A 13,845-nucleotide genomic window follows, 5' to 3' on the forward strand; every position below is an offset into this window, starting at 1 on the left:
GTAAACATCTCAATTAACACAGAAGACCTTTTTGGTTCTGCAGCTGCAGGCAAGTTCATCTTTTGGATCAAATTGTTGACAGCCTGTATAGGAGGCTACACACAAATCAACAGCCAAGGTGCCTTTTGGTGCAGATGTGTGCATGTGGTGTGTGCTCCAATGGGGCTGTGCAAGGGGGGAATGGACTAGAGTCAGCTTCACATATTTTGATGTGACCCTCAGTAAGAAGTGCATTTTACATCACAACCAATACATCTCCTCAATCTCTCTCTCTCTCTCTCTCTCTCACACACACACACAAACACACACAGGCATACATATATAATTGCTTGCATTGGGTTATTTTTTCATTTTTTAAAATGCTGGTTCAGCCCACTAAATTAGTTTCATGACCTTGTGGCACCATGTTGCAGCCCACAGTTTGGAAAACCTTAGATTAGATTGTGGTTGCCCAAACCATATGTTGGGACACTCAGATATTGCAGGGAAAATGGGAAGATGCCCTTGAAGTGTTGCCATAGGATTAAGGGCAAGTCTATCAACTGGCGTGAGATAGACCCTTGCACTAGATGTTTGTAAAGTTCCACTGCCTTTCAGAAGCCCCTGCCTTCTTGTCTGACCACCTCTCCCACCATCCTCCTTCTCGCTAACTTCATCCAGCTACATTGACCCCTTTGCTTGCTCATCCTATAACACATCAAGCATGTCCACATCTCAAAGCCTTTGCATCCAGCTGCTCCTAATGCTTTGAACCCTTTGCCTCCCAGGTCTTGCTTCCTTGAGGTCTGTCTCTGCAAAGATACCAGCTTATCAGCAAAACTTTCCTGTGCTTCTCCTGCAAAATGGCAGCTCTCCATCATTTTTATATATGTGTCTTGCTTTATTGTTCTTCTTGAGTTATCACCACTTAATATGTATTTACTCATTGTCTAGCTCTCTCCACTCAAAAGTAAGTTGCATAAAGGCAAAAAATTTGTTTCTGTTCTTGTTGTATCCCAGGGTTTAGAGTAGTGCCTGGTGCATAGCAAGCACTTAGTAAGCTTTTGTCAGATGGCACAGTGCCCACCACATCATAAACACTTTGTAAATATTAATGGTTATTTTATCTTCTAGGGTCATTTTTTCGGCATATATCTCCGAGGAAATCTTTAAAAAAATAACAGCTCCATTGAGAAATAATTCATATGCCATACAATTCACCCAAAGTATACAATTCAGTGCTTTTTACTATATTCCGAGATGTGTGAAAACATCACCATAGTCAATTTTAGAGCATTTTTATAACTGCAGAAAGAAACCTTGTACTCTAAAAAGTTTTCAAATCAACAATTAAAAATTGTATATATTTATCATGTACAACATGTTGTTTTGAAATACATATATATTGTAGAATGGCTAAATCAAGCTAATTAACGTATGTATTACCTCACATATCTATTTTTGTGGTGAAGACATTTACAATCTAATCTCTTAGCAATTTTCAAGAAATTTGAATTTTCAAGAAATTTGTATTTCAGTCAATACATTGTTATTAACTGTGGTCACCATGTTGTACAATAGATCTCTTGAACTTATTCTTCCTAACTGAAATTGTGTACCCATTGGCCAGCATCTTCCCAACCCTCAGCCCAAGCCCAGTCCCTGGGAACCACCATTCTACCGTCTGTTGTGAGTTCAACTTTTTTGGATTCCACATGTCTATGAGACTATGTATTTCTATTTGTCTTTCTATGCCTGGCTTATTTCACTTAACATAATGTCCTCCAGTTTTATCAGTGCTGTCACAAATGAGAGGATTTTTTTTAATGACCAAATAGTATTCCAATGTGTATACATAATGTTTGTACCACATTTTCCTTTTTTTATTATCTTATTTTATTTCAAGTTCTGGGATACATGTGCAGAACGTGCAGGTTTGTTACATAGGTATACATGTGCCATGGTGGTTTGCTGCACCTATCAACCCATCATCTAGGTTTTAAGCCCCACATGCATTAGGTATTTGTCCTAATGCTCTCCCTCCCCTTGCCCCCCAACCCCCGATAGGCTCCCATGTGTGATATTCCGCTCCCTATGTCCATGTGTTCTTATTGTTTAACTCTCACTTATGAGTGAGAACATGTGGTGTTTGGTTTTCTGTTCTTGTGTTAGTTTGCTGAGAATGATGGCTTTCAACTTCATCCATGGCCCTGTAAAGGATATGAACTCATTCTTTTATGGCCGCATAGTATTCCATGGTGTGTATGTGCCACCTTTTCTTTATCCAGTCTATCATTGATGGGCATTTGGCCTGATTCCAAGTCTTTGCTGTTGTAAATAGTGCTGCAATAAACATACATGTACATATGTCTTTACAGTAGAATGATTTATAATACTTTGGGTATATACCCAGTAACGGGATTGCTAGGTCAAATGGTATTTCTGGTTCTAGATCCTTGAGGAATTGCCACACTGTCTTCCACAATGGTTGAACTAATTTACACTCCCACCAACAGTGTAAAAGCATTATTTCTCCACGTCCTCGCCAGCATTTGTTGTTTCCTGACTTTTTAATGATTGCCATTCTAACTGGCGTGAGATATGGTTTTGATTTGCATTTCTCGGATGACCAGTGATGATGAGCTTTTATTCATATATTTGTCAGCTGCATAAATGTCTTCTTTTGAGAAGTGTCTGCTCATATCCTTTGCCCACTTTTTGATGAGGTTGTTTGTTTTTTGTTGTAAATTTGTTTAAGTTGTTTGTAGATTCTGGATACTAGCCCTTTGTCAGATGGGTAGATTGCAAAACATTTCTCCCATTCTGTAGGGTGGCTGTTCACTTTGATGGTAGTTTCTTTTGCTGTGCAGAAGCTCTTTAGTTTAGTTAGATCCCATTTGTCAGTTTTGGCTTTTGTTGCCATTGCTTTTGGTGTTTTAGTCATGAAGACTTTGCCCATGCCTATGTCCTGAATGGTTGTCTAGGTTTTCTTCTAGGGTTTTTATGGTTTTAAGGTTTTACATTTAAGTCTTTAATCCATCTTGAGTTAATTTTTATATAAGGTGTAAGGAAGGGGTACAGTTTCTGTTTTCTGCATATGGCTAGCCAGTTTTCCCAGCACCATTTATTAAATAAGGAATCGTTTCCCCATTGCTTGTTTTTGTCAGGTTTGTCAAAAATCAAATCAGATGGTTGTAGATGTGTGGTGTTATTTCTGAGGCCTCTGTTCTGTTCCATTGGTCTATATATCTGTTTTGGTTCCAGTACCATGCTATTTTGGTTACTGTAGCCTTGCATTATATTTTGAAGTCAGGTAGCACGATGCTTCCAGCTTTGTTCTTTTTGCTTAGGATTGCCTTCGATGTATGAGCTCTTTTTTGGTTCCATATGAAATTTAAAGTAGTTATTTCTAATTCTGTGAAGAAAGTCAGTGGTAGCTTGATGGAAAAGCATTGAATCTATGAATTGTTTTGGGCAGTGTGGCCATTTTCATGATGTTGATTCTTCATATCCATGAGTATGGAATTTTTTTCCAGTTGTTTGTGTCCTCTCTTATTTTCTTGAGGAGCAGTTTGTAGTTGTCCTTGAAGAGGTCCTTCACATCCCTTGTAAGTTGTATTCCTAGGTATTTTATTCCCTTTGTAGAAATTGTGAATGGGAGTTCACTCATGATTTGGCTCTCTGCTTGTCTATTATTGGTGTATAGGAACGGTTATGATTTTTGCAGCTTGATTTTGTATCCTGAGACTTTGCTGAAGTTGCTTATCAGCTTAAGGAGTTTTGGGGCTGTGACAATGGGGCTTTCTAAATATACAGTCATGTCATCTGCAAACAGAGACAATTTGACTTCCTCTCTTCCTATTTGAATATGCTTTAGTTCTTTATCTTGCCTGATTGCCCCAGCCAGAACTTCCAATACTCTGTGGAATAGGAGTGAGGAGAGAGGGCATCCTTGTCTTGTGCCAGTTTTTAGTTTTTTGAGGAACTTTTAAACTGTTCCCCATAGTGGTTGTACTAATTTACATTCCCATCAACAGTGTAAAAGTGTTCCCTTCTCTCCATATTCTTTCTGGCATTTGTTATTGCCTGTTTTTTTGGATATGAGTCATTTTAACTGGGATAAGATGATATCTCATTGTAGTTTTGATTTGCATTTCTCTGATGATCAATGATGTTGAGCACCTTTTTATATGCCTGTTGGCCATTTGTACGTCTTGTTTTAAGAAATGTCTATTCAAATATTGTGCCCGTGTTTTGATCAGAGTATTATATTTTTTCTTATAAAGTTGTTTGTGTTCCTTAAATAGTCTGATTATGAATCCCTTGTCAGATGTGTAGTTTGCAAATATTTTCTCCCATTCTGTGGGTTGTCTCTTCACTTTGTTTATTGTATTCTTTGCTTGCAGAAGCTTTTTAACTTGATGTGATGCCATTTGTCCATTTTTGCTTTGGTTTCCTGTGCTTGTGGGGTATTGCTCATGAAATTTTTACCCAACCCAATGTCCTGGAGATTTTCCCCAATGTTTTCTCGTAGTAGTTTCATAGGTTGAGGTCTTGGATTTAAGTCTTTAATTCCTTTTTATTTGATTTTTATATGGCAAGAGATAGGGGTCTAGTTTCATTCTTCTGCATATGGATATCCAGTTTTCCTAGCACCATTTATTGGAAAGACTGTCTTTTCCCCAGTGTATGTTCTTGGCACCTTTGTTGAAAGTGAGCTTGCTATAGGCTTGTGAATTTGTTTCTGGATTCTCTATTCCATCGGTCTATGTGTCTGTTTTTATGCCAGTATCATGCTGTTTTGTTTACTATAGCTCTGTAGTATAATTTGAAGTTAGGTAATGTGATTCCTCCAGTTTTGTTATTTTTGTTTAGGATAGCTTTTACTATTCTGGTGCCATATAAATTTTAGGATTGTTTTCTCTATTTCTGTGAAGTACTTCCTCTTCTATTTTTTGGAATAGTTTGAGTAGGTTTGGCATTAATTGTTCTTTAAATGTTTGGTAGAATTCAGCAGTGAAGCCATCAGGTCTCAGGCTTTTCTTTTGTGGGAGATTTTTATTATGGCTTCAATCTCATTACTTGTTATTGGTGTGTTCCAGTTTTGGATTTCTTCCTGGTTCAATCTTGAGAGGTTGCATGTCTCTAGGAGTTTGTCCTTCTAGATTTTTCAATTTATTGGCATATAGTTTCTCATAGTAGCTACTAGTGATCCTTTGAATTTCTGCAGTATCAATTGTAATGCCTCCTTTTTTATTTCTGATTTTATTTATTTGCATCTTCTCTCTTTTTTCTTAGTCTGGCTAAAGGTTTGTTAATTTTGTTTAACTTTTCAAAAAACCAACTGTACATTGATTTTGTATCCTGAAACCTTGGCAAAGTTGTTTATCAGATCTAGGAGCTTTTGGACAGAGGCTATAGGGTTTTCTAGGTATAAAATCATATAGTCTTTGAAGAGAGATAGTTTGCCTTCCTCTCTTCCTATTTGGATGCCTTTTATTTCTTTCTTTTGCCTGATTGCTCTGGCTTGGACTTCCAATACTATGTTGAATAGGAGTGGTAAGAATAAGTATCTTTGTCTTGTTCCAGTTCTTAAAGGGAATTCTTCCAGCATTGGCCTGTTCAATATGATGTTTGCTGTGGGTTTTTCATAGATGGCTTCATTTTTTGAAGTATGTTCCTTCACTGCCTCATTTGTTGAGAGTTTTTAACATGAAGGGATGTTGAATTTTATCAAAAGGCTTTTCTGTCCAGGTGTAGTGGCTTATGCCTACAATCTCAGCACTTTTGGAGACCGAGGCTAGCATATTGCTTGAGCCCAGGAGTTCAAAACCAGCCTGGGCAACATGGCAAAGCACCATCTCTACCAAAAAAGCAAAAAAAAAAAAAAAAAAAAAAAACAGCAACAACAAACAAGAAACAAAAATTAACTACTGGATGTGGTGGCACATACCTGTAGTCTGAGCTACTCGGGAGGCTGATGTGGGAAGATGGTTTGAGCCTGGGAGGCGGAGGTGGCAGTGAGCTGAGATCATGCCACTACACTCCAGGCTGGGCAACAGAGAGAGACCCTGTCTCAGAAAAATAAATATTAATAAGTAAAAGGATTTTCTGTGTCTATTGAGAAGATCATGTGAGTTTTTTCTTGTTGTTCTGTTTGTGTGATGAATCATATTTATTGATTTGTGTATGTTGAGCCAACCTTGCATCCCAGGAATAAAACCTACTTGATCATGGTGGATTAGCGTGTTCATGTGCTGCTGGAGATTCAGTTTGCTAGTATTTTGTTGGGAGTTTTGCAGCTATGTTCAACAGGGATATTGGCAGGAAGATTTTTTGTTTTGTCTCTGCCAGGTTTTGCTATTAGAAGAATGCTGGCCTCATAGAATGAGTTAGGGAGGAGTCCTTCCTTCTCAATTTTTGAGATAGTTTTGGTAGGACTGGTATCAGTCCTTCTTTGTATGTCTGTGAATTTGTCTGGTCCAAGGCTTTTATTCACTGGTAGGCTTTTTAGTATTCATTCAGTTTTTTGAACTCATTTTTGGTGTGTTCAAGGATTCAATTTCTTCCTCTTTCAATCTTGGGTTGTTGGATATTTCCAGGAATGTATTCACTTCTGGGTTTTCTAGTTTGTGTGCATAGAGGTGTTGATAATAGTTTTTGAGGGGTGTTTGTATTTCTGAGGGGCTGGTGGTAATGTCCACTTTGTTATTTCTGATTGTGTTTATTTGGATCTTCTCTCTTTTTTTCTTCATTAGTATAGCTAGAGTCTATCAATCTTATTTGTGCCCTTTTACTTTTCAGAGGAAGTTCCAATTTTACTATTCTGACATCTTTATGGAGAGAACTTACTGCCATGGCTTTGTATTTGTTTTCTTTCACATTTGTATACATAGCGAGTCCTTTTACAGGTGGACTCCAGTGATGTCCCACTTCGTTTAATAAGGGTGACGAGTCCTTCTCATCTGGGAAACCACTATTACCTTTGTGAACTGGTTGGGGTTCTGAGTCCTGCATGTTTTCTGACCAAGACACAGGTGTTATTGTCGTCAATTCTCAGCTGCCTGGTGGATAACTACTTTCACAGAAAGGGATTGAAATTGTGACTAAAATGACATTTCAGTATTTTGATATTTATTTTATATGGCACTGAAGTACTGGCATTTTATTTTTTTAAATGTGAGGTAGAGTTGCCATTATCTTTACTATTTTATTTTCTTAACTTTTAAGTTCAGGGATACAACAGCAGGTTTGTTACATAGGTAAACTTGTATCATGGAGGTTTGTTGTAAAGATTATTTTATTACCCAGGTATTAAGCCTAGTACCCATTAGTTATTTCTCCTGATCATCTTCCTCCTCCCACTCTTCACCCTCCAAAAGGCCCCATTGTGTGTTATTCCCCTCTATGTGATGAAGGATAACATAATTGAAGTGTGCAAGTCTTAAACCTACAATCACCTCCCAGATGAAGTTATAGAACATTTGCAGTATCCTAAGAGACCCCTTCATACTTCTTCCCAGCTAATGTTCCATCTCCAGAGGTGATCAGTTCTTCTGACTTCTAACACTATAGAGTCATTTTGCCTGTTTTTGAACTTCACATAAAACCCTGAAGCAACAGTTCATCCCTTTTTATTGCTGTATAGTTTTTTTATTGTATGGATGTTCCACAGTTTATTTATGCATTCTTCCTTTGATGGACATCTGGGTTGTTTCCAACATTTTGCTATTATAAACAAAGCATGCACACAAGTCTTTGTGCAAATATATGTTTTCATTTCTCTTGGGTAATGTATTAATCCATTTGCACACTGCTAATAAAGACATTCTGAGAATGGGTAATTTATAAAGGAAAGAAGTTTAATTGACTCACAGTTCCACATGGCTGGGAGACCTCACAATCATGGTGGAAGGCAAATGAGGAGCAAAGTCATGTCTTACATGGCAGCAGAAAAGAGAGCTTGTGCAGGTGAACTCCCGTTTATAAAGCCATCAGATCTCGACAGACTTGTCACTAACATGAGAACCATATGAGGGAAACTGCCCCCATGATTCAACGGTCTCCACCTATTGAGAGGCCGAGATGGGCAGATCACCTGAGGTCAGGGGTTCGAGGCCAGCCTGGCCAACATGGTGAAACCCCGTCTCTACTAAAAATACAAAAGAAAAAAAAAAAAGCCAGGCATGGAGGCAGGTGCCTGTAATCCCATCTACTTGGGACGCTGAGGCAGGAGAATTGCTTAAACCTGGGAGGCAGAGGTTGCAGTGAGCTGAGATCACACCATTGTACTCCAGCCTGGGCAACAAGAGCAAAACTCCATCTCAAAAAACAAACAAACAAAAACAAACAAACAATTATCTCCACCTAGCCCTCCCCTTGACGTGTGGGGATTACTATAATTCAAGGTGAGATTTGGATGGGGACACAGACAAACCATATCAGAAAACCTCCTAGTAATGAGTTTCTTTGGGTTATAGGGTAGATATATGTTCAATTTTATAAGATACTTCCAGATTTTTTTTTCTCAAAATGGTTGTACACTTTATGTCCCCATTTGGAATGACTGAGTACTTGGCTGCTCCACATCCTAGCCAATATTATGTTGTCTGGTTTTTAGTCTGCCATTTTGATGGACACATAGTGCTTTCTCATTGTGATTTTAATTTGTATTTCCCTGATGACTAATGTCATTAGGTACATTTTCCTGTGCTAACTGATTATTTGTATATCTTTTTTTGTGGAGTGTCTGTTCAAGATTTTTGACCATTTTAATTGGGTTACTTTTTATTATTGAGTTATAGGACTTTCTTTTATATTCTGGATACAAGTACTTCATTTTAGACACATTTATGGTGACTATTTTCTCTCAATTAGTGGCTTCCCTACTGATTTTCTTAATGGTATCTTTTTAATGAACTGCAGCTTTAAATTTTTATGACATCCAATTTATGAATTTAAAAAGATATGATTAATGCCGTGAGACAATACATTTTTGTTGTTTTTATTGCCCAGTATGTGGTAATTCGTTATAACTACCCTTGAAAACTCATACATTGGTCATTTGCTCTTTTGTAAAATTTTAAAATCAGCTTGTCAATCTCTTCTGTCTGGGATATTGATCTGAATTCCATTCAATCTGAGGAGGATGGGCATCTTAAAAATATTTGGTCTTCTGATTCATGAACATGGTATATTATTCCATTTATTCAAGTCTTCTTTAATTTCTCTCAGCATCCTTTTTTAGTTTTCAGTATACAGGTCTTGCACATTTTAAATTAAATTTATTTCTAATTAGTATATCAGCAAAGATATTTTTCGGCAAAGATAGATATAATAATTAGAAATAAATTTAATTTAAAATGTGCAAAACCTGTATATTTATATGCTTTAATAAATTCTATTGTTTCTTTGTTTTCCAATTGTTTGTTGCTTATAGAAATAAAATTTATGTTTATTATATATTGGCATGGATCTTGTGACCTTGATAAATTCATTTATTGTAGTAGATTTTTTTGGATTAATTCATTAGGATTTTCTACACATAAAAGTGTGTTGTCTGTCATGGTTGACATTTGTTTAAAATAATTTGCAGTAGGATATAGCAGACTCCCTCTATGACCTTGGTCAGACATCTAATCTCACTGAACTTTGGGAAGTTATTATATAGACTCGTCTTTGAGGTTCCTTTTTAGATCTAAAATGTAGGGACCGGGCTCTACCATTTGCTTATTCTGTAACCCTGGGCAAAATACTATACCTCTCTGAGCCTCAGCTTGCTCATTTGTAAAGTGGGCATAATCATAGTAGAATATCTGTGTCATAAAGTAGTTATGAGTCTTAGGCTTCCACACATAAAGACAGCTTGGGCTAGGGAAGTTTTGTAAAGGCCAGCCCAAGCATGTGGGGACACGGGGACACCATCATCAAGTGTACCCTGAGATGTGTGTATGTGTGTGCATATGAGTGTGTATGTGGCTTCCCTAAATCCTCCAGCTTCAAACAATGGTTCTCAAAATGAAGTATTCCTTGGAATCCCCGGAGGAGCTTGTAAAAATACAGTTTCTTGGGCTCCACTCCCATAGGTCTGACTCATAGCCCTAGAAGGACCCAAGAACCTTCATCTTTAACACTCTCAAGTCATTTTAACACACTGAGTTCCATGTGACTTACAGTTCCACATGGCTGGAGAGGCCTTAGAATCATAGCAGGAGGCAAAAAGCACTTCTTACATGGCGGCAGCAAGAGAAAATGAAGATGCAAAAGCGGAAACCCCTGATTATAAACCATCAGATCTGGAGAGATTTATTCACTATCACAAGAACAGTATGGGAGAAACTGCCCCCATGATTCAAATTTTCTCCCACCGGGTCCCTCACACAACATGTGGGATTTATGGGAGTACAATTGAAGATGAGATTTGGGTGGAGACACAGAACCAAACCATATCATCAGGTAAATATTTAAGCCTTCACTCCTTATGTTTTTCTCCCTCATTATGTGTCTCTCTTGTTTTGTGTCTTTGTGTTTCTGTCACTCTCTGTGTTGGTCCCTTTTTTTGTCTGTCTGTCTTTCATGTGCACATGTACTCTCTGTCTCTCTCGTCTGTCTCCGTATACTTGTGTCATCTCTCCAGTTGATGTCTCTGAAATGCTGCCTCTCTACATCTCTCTCATTTCTTCTTCTTCTCAAGCTGTTCCTGGGTGCTGTGGTCTCTGCCCTGTCTCTCTTGGCCTGACTCTGGTGTCTCTTGCCTTTCTCTGGTCTTGCCCTGCTGTGCATCTCTCTGTGCATCTGAGCCTGTGTGTGTGTGAGATGCATAAGTCTCTGTTATTCTGTTTCTTCAGTCCTTTTCTTTCTCCCTCTTGTAAATCCCTACCCCTCTTCCACCCAGCCCTGCAGCTCTGCAGTTTTTCCTGTGAAATACAAGAAGAGTCTCCTGTGGAGAAGCCTGAAATACCAGGTCAGACCCCCAGACTCTTGTAGAGCTCAGAATGTTTAGCTCTAATCAAGAGCCCCCATTGGAGTCTGACCCACCCTCCTTTAGGGCTTATCTGGGGCCCTCAGCCTCCTGTGCTGCCAGAGATAAGGTGCCCTTGGTTGCAGAGATGACTTGGGCATGACCCTTAGCAGACTAGATAAAAAGCACAGGCTCCAAGATCCTGGAGAGACCCCATCCCCCAGGTGGAAAACTGACCTTTCTATCATTGACCCTAAGCATCTCAGAGTGCACTCTGGGGGTTTATGACCCATTTAAATAGTCCTTAGAAAGATCAGACTAATTTCTTTCTTTGAGCTAATATTGTTAATTCATCATTAATTAAATATTTGATTTACTCAATATTTATTGAACACACTGTGAACCAGATTCTGTTCTGAGAATGTAACAGTGAAGATTTTAAAATGCAGTATTATAAATCTCAACACTCATAATAACTATTGTGTCACGCATTGAGCACCTACTGTGTTTTAGGAGCTTAATTTATAGAAGAAGCTTTATACCAGAATTCCTTGTGGGGAGAGAACTGCCCCTTTACTGTAAAATACTTTAATTATCTGCATGTAATCATTTTAGTGATTAATTAATTACAGCTATTAATACAGTGGACAGTTAACTCCTAATATTCAGGGGTGATATTTAAATGTTTAATAAATTGTAACCTACTGCCATTGACCAATGAAAGCATTTGCCCCACTTCTCAGTTCTATTCCAATTATTTGAATAAACATCAAATTTGTCATTCATTTATTCACTCATGAAATCATTCAGTTATTCTTTCTTCCAGCATATTGTTAAGGGACTCCTGGGTATCAGCACTGTGTTAGGAACCAGGGATGTAATTAAAAGGACATCATAAGGAACTCAGAGGAGGGAGATAGAGAAAGATACTGACTGAGTTCATGGAACATGACAAAGGAAAGGTTCAGGAGTGCATACCTGGGTGTTTAACTTAGAAGAATCAGGGAAGGCTTTCTGGAGGAAGGGACATTAATGCTGAGACCTAAGAGATGAACAGGGCATAATTCGATGAGGTCTGTATCTTGCCAGTTTTGAATATTCCATAGGATAGAGCCTGAACATAGTAGGGATTCACTAAATCAATAAATGAATAAAACATGATGATTCTGAAAGCAATTCTCTGGTTGAATGGTAATTGACTAGGGAAGCTATAATGGAGATGTATTATCTTTTTCAGAAACAGTACTATTAGCATGTCCTTTGTCAATGCCTGCACCCAGCACCTGACCAAGAATCAAATGCCTTTTTCTCCACTCAAAATTCATGGTGATGTCAAAGCTTCCAGCAAATTATTTTCCTACTTACTAGCCCCAGACCAAGAGGACAAATAAGAGCTCAGGAAAATAGGCCTAGGAGGCAAAAATAGGTGAGAGAGAACATTAAGTCCTACGTTTTCAAACTCATGCCTGTTGGAGGCCAGGCTGATTTGTGTTCCTAGAGCTTCTGTTCTTTTAGAAAAAAACAAGTCTGAATTTTTATGTGAAATTTTCTAATTTTTATGTTGGAATCTTTTTTTTTTTTAAAAAAATTACACATAGCAAACCAGATATCTATGGCTGTATTTGGCTGTTATTCCAGATTTAGAAGTTATTTCCTACAAATTAGGAAGGAATGAAGGGAACTTTTATATTTACTATGCAGCTATGTTGTTTTGAACATTGTACTACATGTTCTATGGATCTTCATCATAAATATTCATTGCATGAATATTCCTGTTATCTTATTTAATTATTGCAACAACCACATGGGACAGTTATCATAATGCCTGTTGAGGAAGATTACCAAGTTAAGTCTGCAGGGACTCAATATTAACCATAAGGAACTTAGTATTCAAACAGAATTCGAAGTAAACTAAGAAGAGGAGAATGGTTTTGAATTAGAGACCTGGTATTATAAGACTTTCAGTGGAAAGAGCCTTGAATAACCAGATAATTGTCTAGAAACCATCCTTTTGTTGATTGGGCATCTCTTTAATTGCTTTAAATACCACTGCTCTTTTCTGCAACTTTCTTGCCTAGAGAGTTTTAACATCCTGGGATAGGAACTAGTCTCCCCTGTTATTTAAAATGAATGTAACTCATAAAGTGATTCACTGTTAATTAATGTCGTGTCTGTGGTATTTCAGATCCACCTGGCTGAAAAATACTACTATACTGTCAGTTTCTGTTCTCCTGATATCTCTGAAATAGTTAAATCATTTGATTTAATTGTCTGTAGGAGTTGCATTTTAGAAAAGACAGTCAAAAAACACTTTCCTTAACCGTGGACTTCTGTAATTTTTGCCACTGAAGTGAGCATCCTATAACACTAGCGTATCAAGAATTCCTGTATCAGTGAGGATTTCACCAGATGGTCTCTGAGGCCCCTCAGAGTGTCTCCAAGTGGGATTTAGCCAAGTTGTGGATCTGAAGGTCATCCCTGTGGAGATGTTGTCTGTTCTAAGATCTGAACCCCATGAACAATCTGATAAAAGGGCTTAACTATTAATATCTCAGAGGTATTGGACAGTCAGAAACTGACCTCCCTCGTTGCTTAGCAGAATGAATCTCAAATGCCGGTGTGCAATAAACCATCAGGTTGCTTTTTAGATTGCAGATTCCTGATCCTGGTACCGAGAGAGTCTGATTCACTGGAAGTGTTTGTTACAGTAAAAAGCTAAGCAAGAGGCCCAATAATAACATGGCTTAGAAAACAAAGAAGTTATTTCTTCTGCATACACAACAATCCAAAGTGAGGTTTCCTCATTGGTGGAATCTGTTTCATGTGATGTGGCAGAATAAGGAGGGCCACATATTATTTGACAATCCTCTCATTGAGAAATGAGGTTGCTGTCTGCTCCCCTTGAA

The sequence above is a fragment of the Symphalangus syndactylus genome, chromosome 13 (genome assembly GCF_028878055.3).
Source record: "Symphalangus syndactylus isolate Jambi chromosome 13, NHGRI_mSymSyn1-v2.1_pri, whole genome shotgun sequence".
Classification (NCBI taxonomy): domain Eukaryota; kingdom Metazoa; phylum Chordata; class Mammalia; order Primates; family Hylobatidae; genus Symphalangus; species Symphalangus syndactylus.